At 40.3% G+C, this 18,762-nt stretch overlaps 1 protein-coding gene and 1 non-coding gene across 8 annotated transcripts in view; one reads left to right on the top strand and one right to left on the bottom strand.

Annotated features, from left to right (window-relative positions):
* The window catches only part of GALNT11 (polypeptide N-acetylgalactosaminyltransferase 11), an 89,066-nt gene that overhangs the window by 52,705 nt on the left and 17,599 nt on the right, over positions 1-18,762 (bottom strand). The gene's annotated exons all lie outside the window — the stretch shown is intronic.
* On the top strand, positions 7,630-7,736 carry LOC114677284 (small nucleolar RNA U13). The gene has a single exon (XR_003728567.2). It is a non-coding gene; the product is annotated as a small nucleolar RNA U13 (small nucleolar RNA).

Here is an 18,762-nt window from a genome sequence, read left to right as displayed (position 1 = left end):
TTGGCTACTGTATTTTTTAGATCTAGTGTTTCGTTGTTTTTCAGGTCTGCTTTGCCCCTTCATATTAAGTTTCCAATTCCTTGTTGAAATGTTTTTATTCAACTTTTATCTCCATGAACATAATAAACATATGCTTTAGCATCTGTCTGGTAATTCCACTGTCTACAAAGCCTGTTTCTATCCTCTGTTATCTGTGCGGGTTCTTGTTAAGGTTGTCTCCCACTGGGCCTGGTTACACTGACTTGGTTGTGTGGTGGACACTCTAGTTGAAAAATCATTTCAGAAATCACTTGAGACATGAGATGTTATCTTCCTCTGGAGAGGATTTTCATCTGCCTCTGTTAGGTGACTGGGGTCACCAGCAATTTGAGATTACCCTAATCCATTTCACCATTTGAGATCTACTAAACCCCCAGGTGACCCCATGGAGCTTCAGTCCAGGCAAAGGCGGGCGCACTCCCAGCCCATGAGTGTTCTGGACGGCAGTCTCTCAAGGCTTCAACATTAACCCTAGGTGGCTCACCAGATTTCTTACCCACGGCAAGTCCTAGACTCCAGTTTTTGTTCCTGTCCTCCTGTGAGTCAGTTAACTACACTCCCCAGCCTCTCACCTGCTCTTCCAGAACAGCAAATAGTGGGCAAAAGCGGCCCTGGGTCAGAGGCTCATGTCTCTGGATTTCTACCTCCCTAATCTTAGCCCAGTAATTCTTTACTATGTTGTAAATTCCTTGATGCTTTTCAGAAAAGTATCAGCTGGCTTTAACTAGGTTACTCAGACCATTATCAGAAGCACAAGGCCAGGGCTATTTTCTAAAGAGTTGTTTTTGCATTTCAAAGTGTGCAGGCTAGGTATTGCCAAAAAAAAAAAAAAAAAAAAAAAAAAATCAGCAAATCAAACTTGTGATTTGACCAAAATCTTGGGCCTTTTTTTTGGAGACAGGGTCTCACTGTCACCCAGACTGGGGTGCAGTGGTTATGCTCATAGCTTACTATAGCCTCCAACTCCTGGGCTCAAGCGATCCTCACCTCATCCACCCAAAGTACTGGGATTATAGGCATGAGCCACCATGCCTAGCTATCGGCCTTTTTCAGAAAAATCTTTTTCTCCATACATAGTGAACTGTATAGGAAATTAATTTCTGAGTATCTACCACCTCAACAGTTTAGAAAGCTGACAGACTTAATCAATCTGGCAAATCACCAGATCCCAGCTCATGCTGTTAACCAAGCCCAGTAAATAAACATCGTAGTTACTGTCGTTTGCAGGTCCCGTGGAGCATTACCATCCCACACAGTGTTCTGAATTCCAACTGCCAGTACCTGTATCTCTCTGGCTTCTGAAGCCCATCTACCCACATGCAGGGCAGGCCCAAACTACAAGGGAATGTGTACCGACCTACCTGAGGGCAGTCCTCACAATATACTGATAAAAACGACCCCAGCTTCCTTAAATACAGCCTCCCTCCAAACTCCCAGTGGAAAAATAACAACTCAGACATACGTATTCTACACTGGCTATAGAATTCCCCAGCACAATGAAGCTTCAGTTGTCCACAGCGGGACCTGGCTTGAAAACATGCCCTTTACTGGCTGTCTCTCCTAGATGGCACACTGCATTCCCCTACTGGTGTGTCCTGGGATTACCTGGCAAATACACAACTTGGATTCAGATTTCAATCTCAAGATCTGCTTCTAGAGGAATGAAAACTAATCAATTCAGGTTTCAACAGAAAAGGAACAATTTGACAAATCCTTAGACGCACTAATGAAAAATCTAATAAAGAGAGCCTTTACAGCTTTTGTTGCCTTAAAGTGCAAAATAATGCATAGAAAAACGTTTTACTGAAAAGTAGTAAGATACCTTTATACTTGCAAGAACAGAACATTAAAAAGTGATAACCTTGTCTCTTTTTTTTTTTTTTTTTTGAGACTGTTTCATTCTTGTTGCCCAGACTGGAGTGCAATGGCACCAATTTCAGCTCACCGCAACCTCCACCTCCCAGGTTCAAACGATTCTCCTGCCTCAGCCTCCCAAGGAGCTGGGATTACAGGCATGCCCCACCACACCTGGCTAATTTTGTATTTTTGTAGATGAGTTTCTCCATGTAGGTCAGGCTGGTCTCAAACTCCCGCCCTCAGGTGATCCGCCCACCTTGGCCTCCCAAAGTGCTGGGATTATGGGGCGGGAGCCACCGCACCCAGTCAAAAAGTGATAAGCTTTTCTAAGGAAAGCAAAAGCTACCAGGCAGTATAGTTTGAAATCCTTATTAATCAGGTGATATATAAGAAAGATTAAATTTAGCATAATCAAACCTAGACACAATACTGCAGCACTGAACCTATGTGTCTAAAGCACTGAAGTGGTAACAAGTCACAAAATACAAGTTAAAAAGAAGGTGGTGACTTCGCTTTCAGCCGCAACATGTAATGAGTATAGAAGCCTTCACTCCTGATGATGACAAAAAGCTGGGAAAACTCAAAATCAATGACTCTTCTGGGACCATCAGAAAGCGGAGCTAACAGGGCAAACTGTGCTGGAAACCTGGAAAGACACAGACGAGATCCGCTTACCTGGAGCAGAAACTGCGGGAGCCATAAGCTGGTGCTGGAGGCTGGATGTGGACTAGTGAGACAGTGAGAAGCTCGGGGAAGCAGTCTCAGGAGGTGCGGGACCCACACTTCTGTGGGCTTTACCTCCAGAAACTCCACCAGGCACTAAGGTGGAAGATCCCAGAAAGATCCCTTCTGGCAGGGGAGGGGAAGAGTAATAAGCCCGGAGTTTTCTCTGCCACAAAGTCATTTGCTCCAGGGGAAAAAAGCTTTGCCAGATCCTTCTCCTAACTAGGTGAATGCAAAGGGCATTCCTCCCACTCCAGTTCCCTCCAGCCTTCCTGTCATACCTACAGGGCAAAAAAATTTGCAAAGGTCAGGGCCTCAAGGAAACAGGGCGGGAATAGGGGACAGGGGAGAAGAACTCTAACACTAGAGAAATACTCGTGAAGATCACCTCCCACTGTAAGAGTGAACCTATGTGAGACCCAGACCCGCTGTCAGACTGAGATTTAACCAGATTCCAGAACTCCCACCCTCCCTCACACTTTACCACCACACCCACAGAGTTCCAAATATACTAAAAGTGGCTTACAACTCAAAGAGGAAAAAAAAGGAATAAAGCTGGAAGCATCATGCTCCCAGACTTCAAAATATACTACAAAGCTGTAGTGATGGAAACATGGTACTGGCATAAAAACAGACACACAGAGCAATGGAACAGAACAGAGAACCCAGAAATTAATCCACAGTATCTACAGCCAACTGATTATTGACAAAGATGCCAAGAATACTCACTGGGGAAAGGACAGTATCTTCAATAGATGGTACTGGGAAAACTGGATATTCATATGCTGACGAATGAAACTAGCCTCCCTCCTCTATATGAAAATCAACTGAAAATGGATCAAAGACCTGATGTAAGACCTGAAACTATAAAACTACTGAGAGAAAACAGGGGAAATGCTTCAGGGCATTAATCTGGGAAAATATTTTATGAATACTACTTCAAAACGCCAGGCAACAAAAGCAAAAACAAACACATGGGATTATGTCACATTAAAAAACTTCTACACAGCAAAGGAAACAATCAACAGAGTGAAAAGACAACCTACGGAATGGGAGAAAATATAAGCAAACTATTCATCCAAAAGGGGATTAATATCCAGAATAAACCAGGAACTAAACATCTCAGCAGGAAAAAAAAAATCAGATTTAAAAATGGGCAAATGATCTGAACAGCCATCTCTCAAAAGACAAACGGCCAAAAAATATATGACAAAATGTTCAATTATCACGAATCATCAAGGAACAGCAAATCAAAAGCACAATGAGGTATCATCTCATCCCAGTTAGAGTGGCTATTACCAAAAAGACAAATAAAACAAAACCAACAAATGCTGGGGAGGATGCAGAGAAAAAGGAACTCTCATACTCTGTGGGTGAGAATATCAACTAGTATAGCCACTATGGAAAACAGTATAGAGGTTCCTCAAAATCTGCAAATAGCATACCATATGATCCAGCAATCCCACTACTGGGCATTTATCCAAAGGAAAGGAAACTGGTATATCGAAGAGACATCTACATCCCCGTGTTAACTGCAGCATTATTCACAACAGCCAAGATACGGAATGAATCTGGGTGTCCAACAGATGAACAGATAAAGAAAATGTGGAATATAAACACAATGAAATACTATTCAGCCATAAAATGAGTGGAATCCTGTCATTCACAGCAACATGGATGAAACTGGAGGATATTAAGTGAAATAAGCCAGGAACAGAAAGTTAAACACCACATGTTCTCATTTACATGTGGAAGCTGAAAAAACAGTTATCTCATAGAAAAATTAGAACAGAGGGTACTAGAGGCTGGGAAGGGTAGGGGGAAGGGAGGAGATAGGAAGAGATTTGTTAAAGGATACAAAATTACAGCTAGATAGGAGGAGTGAGTTCTAGTGTTCTATAGCACTGTAGGATGACTACAGTTAACAATAACATATTGTACAGTTTCAAATACCTATAAGGAGAATATTGAATGTTCCCAACACAAAGAAATGATAAATGTATGAGTTGATGGATATGCTAATTACTCTGATCTGATCACTGATACATTATTATATGTATAGAAACATCGCTATGTACCCCATATACACAATTATATGCCAATTGAAAAAATAAAATGTATACTGTAAACTCAAGAGTAAACACTATGATGGAAACAAATGCTTATTCCCCAATGTCGCAGAGAAGAATCAGCAATCAGACAAAAAGTTTCCTCAGCAAGGTGACGTTTACGCTGCAGAAAGGGTGGTGCCCGTCAGCAATCCTGCCACGAGCACACACAAAGTAAAAAAGACACTAGAATATTTATCCTTTACGCATGAGGTCCCTATTGCTGTGTCCTGACTCCATTGGCTGGAGCCAGAGCTCACAACCTAAACTAAAACCCGATTGGCTAACAGTTCAAAACTTTTCTAAATAGGTAAAGGCAGTGGGGAACAAAGGAAAAAAGGAAGTTGCTTATGAAAGGATTTAGAAAAGTAGTAATATTCCCAAATAAGGGAAGAGGCTGCAAGCTGGGACATGCCTGGGCACGTTCAGCATGAATAATATGACTAAGGTACAAGGACACAGAATGTATTACGTGGCTGTGAGCATGTTTAACACAGATACTGAAGTCAGAGTATGCTTATTCTGTCACATTCGCTACATAAGGCTTAACAGAGAGTCATTACTATAAGAAACTTGAAGAGGCCGGGCGCGGTGGCTCAAGCCTGTAATCCCAGCACTTTGGGAGGCCGAGACGGGCGGATCACGAGGCCAGGAGATCGAGAGACGATCCCGGCTAACACGGTGAAACGCCGTCTCTACTAAAAAATACAAAAAAACTAGCCAGGCGAGGTGGCGGGCGCCTGTAGTCCCAGCTACTCGGGAGGCTGAGGCAGGAGAACTGCGTAAACCCGGGAGGCGGAGCTTGCAGTGAGCTGAGATCCGGCCACTGCACTCCAGCCTGGGTGACAGAGCAAGACTCCGTCTCAAAAAAAAAAAAAAAAGAAACTTGAAGAAAGTTAGTTCTGAGAAAAGATATCAATAACATTTATGATTTAAAGGGGAAGCTTTGAAGAGGAACTTTCGCTTTCTACACATTATTTTTATTATTATTTTTTTTTGAGACAGAGTCTCACTCTGTCACCCAGGCTGGAAGTGGCACGATCTTGGCTCACTGTAACCTCTGCCTCCCAGGTTCAAGCAATTCTTCTGCCTCAGCCTCCTGAGTAGCTGGGACGACAGGCATGCCCAGTTAATTTTGTGCTTTTAGTAGAGATGGGGTTTCATCATGTTGGCCAGGCTGGTCTCAAACTCCTGACCTCAAGTGATCCACCTGCCTTGGACTCCCAAAATCCTGGGATTACAGGGGTGAACCACAGCACCCAGCTTTAAAAAAAAAAAGAATTTTTTTTTTGAGACAGAGTTTTGCTCTCGTTGCCCACGCTGGAGTGCAGTGGCATGATCTTGGCTCACCGCAACCTCTGCCTCCCAAGTTTAAGCGATTCTCCTGCCTCAGCCTCCTAAAAACTTTTTAAAAGTATAATTGATATGCTACATGGTAACTGACAGAATAATGGTCTCCTCAGAAATGTACACACCCTAATCCCCAGAATTAAGGTATCAGATGGGATTAAAGTTGCTACTCAGATGACGTTAAAATACAGAGATTATTCTGGATTATGTGAGTAGACCCAATATAATTACAAGGGTCCTTAAATGTCAAAGAGGGAGGCAAAAGAGGAGATCAGAGTGATGCAATGTGAGAAGAACTCGACCTGCTGCTAGCTTTGAAGATGGAAGAAGAGGGCCACAAGCCAAGGACTGCAGGTGGCTTCTCAATAGGGCAAGGAAACAGATTCTCTCTCAGAACCTAAAAAAGGGAAATAGCCCTGCCGACACCTTGAGTTTAGTCCCCTGAGACGCATTTCAGACTTCTGACTTCTAGAACTGTAAGATAAGTTGTGCTGTTAGGAATAGGAAGCTCATAGAAGAGATGAGATAAAGTTGAATCACATAAAATGCCCAATTAAAAAAAATTAAAAAGCAATGAATGCAAAACAGTTACAAAGATGGAAGATGCTAATCCAACGATATTAATAATCACTTCTAATGTGAATTGTCTAAATATACCAATCAAAAGAGAGTGCCACAGTGCACAAATTTTTTAAAAAGACCTAACCATATCATGCCTGTAAGAAACCAACTTGAACTATAAAGATTTAGATATGCTAACAGTAAAGGGATGGACAAAGATGTATCATGCTGATGTTACTCAAAAGAAAGCTGGAGTAATTTTAACTGCAGACAAAACAGATTTTGTCTGATAATCAGGGATAAAAAGGGTCTTACATAATAATAAAGAGGTCGGTTCCCCAAGAAGACATTAACAATCTTGAATGTGTATGTTTCAAATAAGAAGGCATCAAAATACATGAGGCAAAAACTAAGAAAAATATAGAGACAAATCCACTACTATAGGTGGAGATGTCAACACTGTCAGTTATTGATAGATCAAGCAGACAGAAAATCAGTGAAGAAACTGGTAACTTCAACAGCACAGCACTATCAATCAACCTGATCTAAATGACATTTATAGAAAATCCCATTCAACAATATAGATATACATTCTTCTTTAGCTCACATTCACCAATATAGACCACATTCTGGACCATGAAACACATCTTAACAGATTCAAGACTAGAATCAAGACTAGAAAGCATACAAAGCATGGTCTCAAATAACATGAATGAAACTAGAAATCAGTAACAGAGATATCTGGAAAATCCCCAAATATCTAGAAATTAATATACTTCTAAATAACCCATGGGTCTAAGAAGTCTCAAAAATTAAATAACATATTGAACTAAAGTAAAAATGAAAATATAACAACATTTGTGGGATACAAAGCACGCAGTGTTTAGAGAAAAATATGCAGCATTAAATGAAAATATTAGAAAGGAAGAAAGGTTTGAAGTCAATAACCTAAGCTTTCACTTCTGAAAATGAGAGAAAGAAGAACAATTTGATTCTTTTGTAGTTCGTTAAGTGTGGTGATTGGGTTTTCAAGTGCTTGTGGGAAATATGCCTCCCTCAAATCTTATTACGAAGTCGGCCCATTTTAATTGTCTGACATGAACTTAGTAGAAAAATTAAAAATTTAAAAATTAAAAATAAAAAGGAAAACAATTTAAGCCTAAGGCAATCAGAAGAAAAAATACAATAAAAATTAAAGTAGAAATCAATGAAATTGGAAAAAGGAAAACAGTAAGAGAAAAATCAACAAAACTAAAAGCTGGTTCTTTAAAAAGATCAAAAAAAGTGATAAACCTCTAGCCAGGTAAACGGATTAGACTGTACCCTCTCTTCCCTGAGAAAAAAGAGAAAAGACAAATTACCAGTATCAGCAATGAAGAATGAGTCATCACACTGCTCCCATGAACAGTGAAAGGATAATAAAGAAATATTACAAACAACTATACCCACAAATACAAGACGAAATGTATCGATTTCTTTAAACTATCAAAACTCACCAACACAAAAACCTGCATATGAAACCTTACAGCAGCTTTATTCATAACCGCCAAAACTTGGAAACAAACAACTAAGAGGTCCCTCAAAAGATGAATGAACAGTGGTACATCCATACAATGCGGTTTTATTCAGCAAAAAGAACTATCAAACTACACAAAGATGTGAAAGAAACTGAAATGCATATTGCTAAATGAAAGAAGCCAGCTTGAAAAGGCTACATATTGTATGCTTTCCATTATATGACATTCTGGAAAAGGTAAAACTATAGAGATGATAAAGAGATCAGCAGTAGTCAGGGGCTCATAGGGTGGGAAGGCAGAGGGTTCAATATGAAGCACAGAGAAATTTTTAGGGCAGGATAACTTCTGTGTAATCATTATGACAGAGGCAGATACATGATCCAGCGCTGGAGGTGGGGCCTGGTGGGAGATGCTTGGATCATGGGGGTGAATCCATCCCTCATGACTTGGTACTGACTTCCTGACAGGGATTTCTTACAAGATCTGGTCATTTAAAAGTATGTGGCACCTCCCTTACCACTCTCTCTTGCTTGCTCCTGCTTTCATCATGTGACACGCCTGCTCCCCTTTCGCCTTCTGCCATGATTGGATGCTTCCCGAGGCCTTCCTAGAAGCCAAGCAGATGCCAGCACCATGCTTCCTATAAAGCATGCAGAACTCTGAGCCAATTTAACCTCTTTTCTTTATGAATTACCCAGTCTCTGGTATTTCTTTATAGTAATGCAAGAATGGCCTAACACACACCCAGATCTTGGTTTTTAATATCATTCTCCAATAAAAAAGGACCAGGAATCCTTAGGAAAATGGCTGATTCTAAGACTCGGACAGGAAATACGCAAGATGGCTCTTGCAGTGCCAGAAAATAAGGAAGTGCTCAATAAAACAAACCAAAACCACAATGTCGGGGGCAGATCAAAGAGACAGATGGAACCAACTGAAGAGCTCATAATAGCCATAGCCGTGACAATCATCTGAACAAAAAAATAAACCAGCCATTCCTTTGTCTCTCCCCATCTCCTTGGGCCTCCCTGTTCCCTAAGACACAACTGTATTGAAATCCAGACAATTGATAACTCTACAATGGCCTGTAAATGTTCAAGGGAAAGGAGAGTCACACATCTCTCACTTTCAATAGAAAACTACAAGTGATTTAGCTTAGTGAGGAAGGCATGTGGAACGCCAAGACAGGCTGAAAGCTAGGCCTCTTGCACGCAAAGGAAAAGTTCTTGAAGGGAATTAAAAGTGCTATGCCAGTGAACACAGGAATAAGAAAGTGACACACCCTTAATGCGGATATGGAGAAAGCTTTAGTCCTCCAGATAGAAGATCAAACCAGCCAAAATATTCCTTTAAACCAGTCTTAGGGCTAGGCCCTAACTCTCTTCAATTCTATGCAGACTGAGAAAAGTAAGAAAGCTGCAGAAGAAATGTTTGAAACGAGCAAAGAATTGCTCATGAGGTTTAAGGAAAGGTATCATCTCCACAACATAAAATACAAGGTGAGGCAGCAAGTGCTGATGGAGAAGCTGCAGCAAGTTATCCAAAAGATCTAGCTAAGATCACTGATGAGGTTGGCTACACTAAACAATGTATTTTCAATGTAGACTAAACAGCCGTCTATTGGAAAAAGATGGCATTTAGAACCTTTCATAGCTAGAGATATCAAAGTCTGGCTTCAAAGGATAGGGTGACTCTCTTGTTAGGGGCTGATGCAGCTGGTGACTTTAAGTTGAAGCCAATGGTCACTTACCATTCTGAAAATCTTAGGGCCTTTAAGAATTATGCAAGATCTACTCTGCCTGTGCTCTAGAAATGTAACAACAAAACCTGGATGACAGCACATCTGTTTTACAGCATGGTTTACTGAGTATATAAAGTCCACTGTTGAGACCTACTAATCAGAAAGATTGCTTTCAAAATATCACTGCTCACTGACAATATACCTCACTGACAATATACCCCAAACTGTGATGGAGATATATAAAGAGATAAATGTTGTTTTCATGCCTGCTAACACACTGTACATTCTGCAGCCCATGGATCAAGGAATAATTTCTACTTTCAAGTCTAATTATTTAAGAAGTAAATTGCATAAGACGACAGCTGCCACGGATAGTGATTCCTCTGGTGGATCTGTGCAAAATAAACTGAAAACTTTCTGGAAAAGCTTTATCATTCTAGATGCCATTAAGAACATTCATAGCCAGGCATGGTGTCTCATGCCTGTAGTCCCAACACTTTTGGAGCTGGAGGTGGGAGGGCTACTTGAGGCCTGGAGTTTAAGACCAGCCTGGACAACAGAGGGTTACTTGAGGCCTGGAGTTCAAGACCAACCTGGACAACAGACCCAATCGCTACAAAAAAATACCCAAAAAAAAGTTGGGTATGGTAGCATATGCCTGTAGTCCCAACAACTCGGGAAGCCGAGGCGGAAGGACTGCTTGAACCCAGAAGTTTGAAGCTGCAGTGAGCTATGACTGCAGCACTGCACTCCAGCCTGGGTGACAAAGCAAAACTGTATCTCACAAAACAACAACAACAAAAACCCACTCATTAGAGGAGGTCAAAATACCATTTTTTTTTTAGTCCACATTTGCCAGAACAACAAAATATCAATATTAACAGGGGTTTAGAAGTTGGTTCCAACCTTCATGGATGAGCGACAGCTTCAAGACTTCAGTGGAGTAAGTCACTGCAGATAGGGTGAAATAGCAAGAGAACCAAAATTAGAAATAGAGACAGAAGATATGGATGTGCAAAGAAATGGTTTCTTGAAATGGAATCACTCCTGGTGATGATGCTGTGAACACTGTTCAAATAACAAAAAGCGTATTACTAAACTTAGTTGATAAAGCAGCAGCAGGGTTTTAGAGGATTGACTCTAATTTTGAAAGAAGTTCTACTGTGGGTAAATTGCTATCAAACAGTTACAGAAAAATCTTTTGTGAATGGAAGAGTCAATCAATATGTCAAACTTTACTTCTGCCTTATTTTAAGAACTTGGCCGGGCACAGTGGCTCACGCCTGTAATCCCAGCACTTTGGAAGGCCAAGGCAGGTGGATCATTTGAGGTCAGGAATTTGAGACCAGCCTGGCCAACATGGTGAAACCCCATCTCTACTAAAACTACAAAAAAATTAGCCGGGTGTGGTGGCGCATGCCTGTAGTACCAGCTACTCGGGAGGCTGAAGCAGGAGAATCACTTGAAGCAGGGAGGCAGAGGTTGAGGTGAGCTGAGATTGCACCAGCCTGGGCAACAGAGCAAGATTCCATCTCAAAAAAAAAAAAAAGAACTTGCCACAGCCATCCTAACCTTCAGGAAGCATCAGCAGGCATCAATGTCGAGAAAAGACTCTCACCAGCAAAAAGATTACCACTCACTGAAGGCTCAGATGATCATTAGCATTTTTGAACAACAAAGTATTTTTAAAATTAAGGCATGCACATTGGGCTTTTTTTTTTTTTTTTTGTAGCTGTAATGCTATTGTACACTTAAAAGATTATGGTATAATGTAAACATTAGTTTTCTATGCAACCCCCCCAAATTTGTGTGACTCACTTTGTGATAGTCCCTTTATTGCAATGGCTCAGAACTGAACCCACAATATCACCAGTGTATGCCTGTGTTTCTCAAAACTGTCAAGGTCATCAAAAACGAGGAAAGTGTGAGAAATTGTCACAGCCAAGAAGAGCCTAAAGAGACGTAATGACCAAATGCAGTGTGGTATCCTGGATGAGAGCCTTAGCTTTTACCTATTGTCCTTAGAACAGCAAAAGCACATTAGGTAAAAACTAAGAAAATCTGAATACAGTATGGACATTAGCATTAACTGAAATATACCATATTAATGTAAGATGTTAATAACAGGGGAAATTGGATATGGGATGTGTGGGAATTCTCTAATATCGTCACAATATTCTATAAATCTAAGACTAGTCTAAAACTAAAAGTTTATTTTAAAAAGAATGGGGGTCGGGACATAGATTAGGACATAGATTATTTTATATCACCAAAATCATCTAATTCTGGCCAGGCACGGTGGCTCACACTTATAATCCCAGCACTTTGGCAGGCTGAGGCGGGTGGGTCATTTGAGGTCAGGAGTTTGGGACCAGCCTGGCCAACAATGTGAAACCCCATCTCTACTAAAAATACAACAATCAGCCAGGCATGGTAGCAGGCGCCTGTAATCCCAGCTACTCAGGAGGCTAAGACAGGAGAATCGCTTAAACCTAGGAGGTGGAGGTTACAGTGAGCCGAGATGGCACTACTGCACTCCAGCCTGGGCGACAGAGTGAAACTCCATCTCAAAAAAAAAAAAAAAAAAGGAAAACCCATCTAATATCTGAGATTTGTTTCAATTAACCAAAAAGGGCAGGGCTATGGGTTAAAAAAAAAAAATTACTAATAGATTTTTAAAAATCTATTACTGAAAATTTCCATGATACGCTTTTTAAAAAAGAAAGCATCTGGGCTAGGTGCAGTGGCTCATGCCTGTAATCCCAGTACTTTGAGAGGCCCAGCAGGCGCACAGTTGAGCCCAGGAGTTCAAGACTGGCCTGGGCAACATCGCAAAACCCTGTCGCTACAAAGAATACAAAAAAAAAAAAATTAGCTGGGCGTGGTGGTACACACCTGTGGTCCCAGCTACTTGGGAGGCTGAGGTGGGAGGATCACCTGAGCCTGGGGAGGTCAAGGCTGCAGTGAGCCAAGTGATCATGCACTGCACTCCAGCCTGAGTGATGGAGCAAGAACCTGTCTCGGGGGAGGAAAAAAAAAAATAAAAGTACCTGACCCAACAAACTACTGTTCCTTTAAGCCTGACACTTATATGAAGGTGCTGGATTCTGTATGCATATTGGTTTCTAGAGGTTATAATGTGTCTACATGATTTAGTCTTCAACTAAGTCTTGTCCATGGAGTCAAAGGACACAGCCTCCAGAGTCCATTCTCATGGGTTTGGTGTGTGTCTCTGTATATGTTAACTATTTTCTCTTTACTTCTGCTGCTTCTTTATTATTTCGTACAAATTTCATTGTAACATTACAAGGTAGTCTCTAGGTAAGGGAACGCTCACATGGACATGTGTGTAGAAGGGTGCGTAGACATGCAGAATAGTCTGAGGGATGGATTTTGTTGTAGTCTCCTCACTCCAAGTCCACTTTCTATACTCTACTCCAGTGGTTCTCACCCAAGGGATAGGATATTTGGTAATTTCTGGGAAAATGTAGCAACCCGTGGGTACTTTAGGCAATGTCTGAAGGCATTTTTGGTTGTCATACCTGGGGGGATCCTATTAGCATGCATTGGGTAAATGCCACGGATGCAATATATCCTACAATGCACAGGACAGTCCTCAATATCAAAGAATTATCTAGTCCAAATGTCCATAGTGCCAAGTCTCAGAAACCCTGTTCTGCGATGCTGGGGCTGGGACTCTAAAAACAGCATTTTCCAAACTACCCATAAATGTGACAACCTGGATAAATCAAAGGAATTACGCTGAGTGAAAAAGTCTAATCCTAAAAGCTTACTTACTGTATGATTCCATTTATATAACATCCTTGAAATGACAAAAGTACAGAAACAGAGAAGAAACTAGTGACTGCCATGAACTGGGGACAACAGGGATTCGGGGGGTTGTGGAAGGGTTGAAGATGGGTGTGGGACATCAATATCCTAGTTTTAATATTACACTATACTTTCACAAGATATTACCATTGGGGGAAATTAGGTAAAGGGTACACAAGATCTCTTCATATTATTTCTTTTATTTTTTATTTTATTTTTATTTTTGAGACGGAGTCTGGCTCTGTCGCCCAGGCTGGAGTGCAGTGGCCAGATCTCAGCTCACTGCAAGCTCCGCCTCCCGGGTTTACGCCATTCTCCTGCCTCAGCCTCCGGAGTAGCTGGGACCACAGGCGCCCGCCACCTCGCCCCGCTAGTTTTTTGTATTTTTTAGTAGAGACGGGGTTTCACCGTGTTAGCCAGGATGGTCTTGATCTCCTGACCTTGTGATCCGCCCGTCTCAGCCTCCCAAAGTGCTGGGATTACAGGCTTGAGCCACCGCGCCCGCTATATTATTTCTTATAATTACATGTGAATCTACAATTATCACAAAACAAAATGCTTTATTTTATTTTTAAAAGACGAATTTTTAGTTCCCATGATGCAAAAATTTGAAAGTCCAATCTTGTCAGTATGGAAATGCTAATGACTTTAATATTTCTGTGAGATTTAATGTTGAGTTTATATACTTTATAGAATAAGATAGTAATAAGCACCAATTCTAGTTTTTGAAAAATATTTAATTTAAAAAGTATCCTCAACAAAAAGTACCAAATACCTGGTACTTTATATATACCATATACATATACACACACACATACACACACACACACACACACGCTTTATATATACCAAATACCTGGTAACTTAATATGAAATAAGAAGTCAGAATTTTCTGGAAACACTTTGGAGACAGAGAATAGATTCCCTAGCAATTTATAAATATAACATTAGATAATAAAAGTGACTTGCTAGCCATTTATAAAATGCACTTCATACCAAATTATGAATTCCATAAATGAGTTTAAGAAAATATCTGCTGGTTTGCTTCCTCCCACTCCATCCCAAAGTAGATTATTTGGCATCTTTTATGGGATGAATTGTGTTTTCCCAAAAATTCATGTTGAAGTCCTAACCCCTAGTACCTCAGAATGTAACTGTATTTACAGGTAGAGTCTTTAAAGAATAATTAAATTAAAATGAAGCCATTAGGCTGAGCCCTAGTTAAATAGGACTGGTGACTTTATAAGAAGAGGAAATCTGAACACATACTGATGGAATTCTGCCTCTGCGCTGCCTTTGGACTCAAACTGCAACAGTAACTCCTCCCTGTGTCTCAAGTCTGCTCCACAGATTTCAGATTTGCTAGTCTCCACACACTCCCAACAATTTTTTTAAGTCAATTCCTTAAAATAAATCTGTGTGTGTGCGTTTGTGTGTGTGTATATACACATCCTATGGGTTCTGTTTCTCTGGAGAACCCTGACTAACAAACACAGTAGCCTTTCCAATAGCATGAATAGGCTCACAGATTTAGTAACATGAACATGCCAAGCTCAGTGGCTCACGCCTGTAGTCCTAGCACTTTGAGAGGCTGAGGTGGGCGGACTGCTTGGGCCCAGGAGTTCAAGACCAGCCTGGGCAACATGGTGAAACCCTGTCTCTACAAAAATACAAAAAAAAATTAGCCAGACGTGGTGTGCACCTGTGGTCCCAGCTACTCAGGAGACTGCAGCAGAAGGATCACTTGAGCCCACTAAGTCAAGGCTGCAGTAAGCCATAACCGTGGCCACTGCACCACTTCTGCCAAGGAGACAGCACGAGACCCTGTTTCAAAAAAAAAAAAAAAAAAAAAGAAGAATCATTAAAACTATAAACTTCATGTTATCTATATTTCATCACAATTAAAAAAACAGATCAGTGTGCAGGAAGGTGTACAGGAAGGAGCAAAAACAGAAAAAAGTTAGGTAGACCTTTTTACTATCCTAAAGATTTTTAAGTTAACTGATCAATAGGTTGTCAGGATAATACATGCTTTCTCTTTTAAAATGCAATTTATAATGAAGTTCCCTTGTCTTTTTACCAACTCTTTCCAAGTTTCTAAAAATATACTGAAAACTAAAGAAAACATTTACAAATATTAATCTTAAAAATCAATTAAAGCTATTACTATAAGTCAAAAGGTGATGGCCAAAATTAAAAAGCAAAAGGACAAAAACAGAAAAAATATCTATAGCAAATGAGTCATGGGATTAGATAAATGAATAAAGTATTAGATTAGTGGAACAAGTATATAAAAAAGACTTCACCAGAGAAACAAACAAGGAAATATGTTGGAAAAGTCTTCAGTCTCAATAATTAGCAAAAACAAGCAAATAAAAATAAGATACTATTTTTTTTGGCCGGGCGCGGTGGCTCAAGCCTGTAATCCCAGCACTTTGGGAGGCCGAGGCGGGTGGATCATGAGGTCAGGAGATCGAGACTATCCTGGCTAACATGGTGAAACCCCGTCTCTACTAAAAATACAAAAAAAAACTAGCCGGGCGTGGTGGCGGGCGCCTGTAGTCTCAGCTACTTGGGAAGGCTGAGGCGGGAGAATGGCGTGAACCCGGGAGGCGGAGCTTGCAGTGAGCCGAGATCACGCCACTGCACTCCAGCCTGGGAGACACAGCGAGACTCCGTCTCAAAAAAAAAAAAAAAAAAAAAAAAAAAGATACTATTTCCTAACACAAACTAGAAAAGTTTTTCTAAATACTTACATTCAAAGCATAGTAGTTACATGATATACTTATCAATGATGAAATTATAAATTGTAAGGTTTATTTATTTATTTTTATAGAGACAGGGGTCTCACTATGTTGCTCAGGCTGGTCTCAAACTCCTGGCCTCAAGCGATCCTCCCAACTTGGCCTCCCAAAGTGCTGGGATTATAGGCTTGAGTCACCCAGCCAAAGTGCAGAGTTTTTAAAAAGCAGTCTGACAACATCATGAACGCCTTAGAAACCATTACACATTTTGGTCAGTAATCTTTTTCTCTAGGGAAAAAAAAATCACAAAGAAACAATAAATTGGGTGGAAAACTTTAGCATATCCTGAAGCAAACTTCGAAGTGTGCTACAATAAAGATATAAGCAAACTATATGGAAATGAGGATGGAGACATTAATTTTGCATGAAACACTTGCAGATGACTTCTGAGGTAACTTGAGATTTAAGTGTTGGCTTTAAGGATTAAAATTCCAATGGCCAAATACTGAAATATTTCAAGGAGAAAGTTCAAGTCTTGGACAACTGCAACCTGTACATTTTCAGTTTTCCAAAGAGAAAAGCAAGTAGAATGGTTGGCTGTAATAATGACTACAGATGAATCACAGCGCAAGATAAGGTTACTGGAAGGTAATTAATTATATGAAGACAGGAAGAGGCTCTGATGCTGAGGATGAAAAGAATTAACTTGTTCTGCACGCAAAAGGGGTATTGTCTTTCGAGAAAATTCTAGCAGCTGTGTGTAAAATGATTTGGAACAGAGGGAAAAAAAAATCTAGAACCAAGAAATATAGTTAGAAAAATTCAAGTAAGAGGCTCTCATAGCGTGATTTAGAACTGTGAAAGTGAGTGCAAAGGAGGACCAGCAGAACTGCCCACACTCATCAACTGTACAGGGCATGGGCCCCCAGGGGACAAACAGATAATGAAATCAATACACAGCTTTCAAGCCTCAGTGACAGGGACCACGGAGAGAATGGGCTTGAGAGGATTAACAGAAGATGAATGTTGTTTTAGACATGTCACATTAAAAAGAACACTGATAATGGAAATGCCCATGAGATTCAAGTTCAAATGTAAGCCTGAGAGAGGTGTTTAAAACCAAAAGGATAGTTTAAGTTACAGGAAAATAACAGCAAAGGAGAGTTTAAGTAACGAAGACAGCAAAATGAGTTAGGGAGCAAGCACTGAACCTCTGGGAACGTGCACATTTAAGGACTGTGTGGAGGAGGAAGAACCCAGGAAGGGCCTGAGAAGAACCACAAAGCAGAATAATTAGAGGGTCTATCGACAGCAATGTGAGGTGCCACAAAGATTTATAGAGAAACAAAGACAGGTGAGAAGAGAGGTAGAGCCATCAGATTTAGCAACTAGTAAGGTAAGAAGATCTTTAAGAAAGCAGTTTTTAAAATGTGAAGAAGAGTTCGTCAGTTCCTCAATATGTTGAGCATGGAACTGCCATATAACCCAGCAGTGCCACTCCACTATATATAGGTATACTGTATAAATATATAGCATATACATATACAATATACTTTTGAGTATACAGTATACCCAAAAGAATTGAAAACAGGGGTCAGATGCCTGTGAACACATGTTCACAGCAACAGTATTCCCAATAGCCAAAAGGTGGAAACAGTCCAATATCCTAGAGGATGAATGGATAAGCAAACTGTGATATATACACACAATGGAATATTATTCAGCCATAAAAAAGAATGAAGTATAATGCATGTTACAGCATGGATGAATCTTGAAAACATTATGTGAAGTAAATCAGACACAACAGGATAAATACCATACAATTCCACTTATATGAGGTATCTAAAATAGGCATATTCACACAAACAGAAAGGGGCTGGGAAAATGGGGAGTTATTGCTTAATGGTTACAGAGTTTCTGTTTGGGGTAATGAAAAAGTTCTGGTGATAGTGACATAACACTGTGATGGACTTAATGCCACTTTATTATACAGCTAAAAATAGTTAAAATGATAAACTTTACATTATGTATATTTTACCACAACAAAAAGTGCAGTAGAACTTTTTACAAGGAACAGCAAAGAAATTGTCAGAAGTGAAGAACAGACACCTACAGCTTGATGACATTTAACTTGAAAAGCTTGAATGATACATACTGAGGGAGTAATACCAGAATATTTTGGTGAGTGCACAGTAGTATGAAAAGCATATTCCAAATTATAATACCATTTTATGTTTGGAAAACCAACCAACCAACTGTTCTCATAATGTGAAGCAGAAAGGAATGCCAGA

Source organism: Macaca mulatta, chromosome 3 (assembly GCF_049350105.2).
Source record: "Macaca mulatta isolate MMU2019108-1 chromosome 3, T2T-MMU8v2.0, whole genome shotgun sequence".
NCBI classification, from domain to species: Eukaryota; Metazoa; Chordata; class Mammalia; order Primates; family Cercopithecidae; genus Macaca; species Macaca mulatta.
This window is presented reverse-complemented; position numbering and strand designations above follow the sequence as displayed.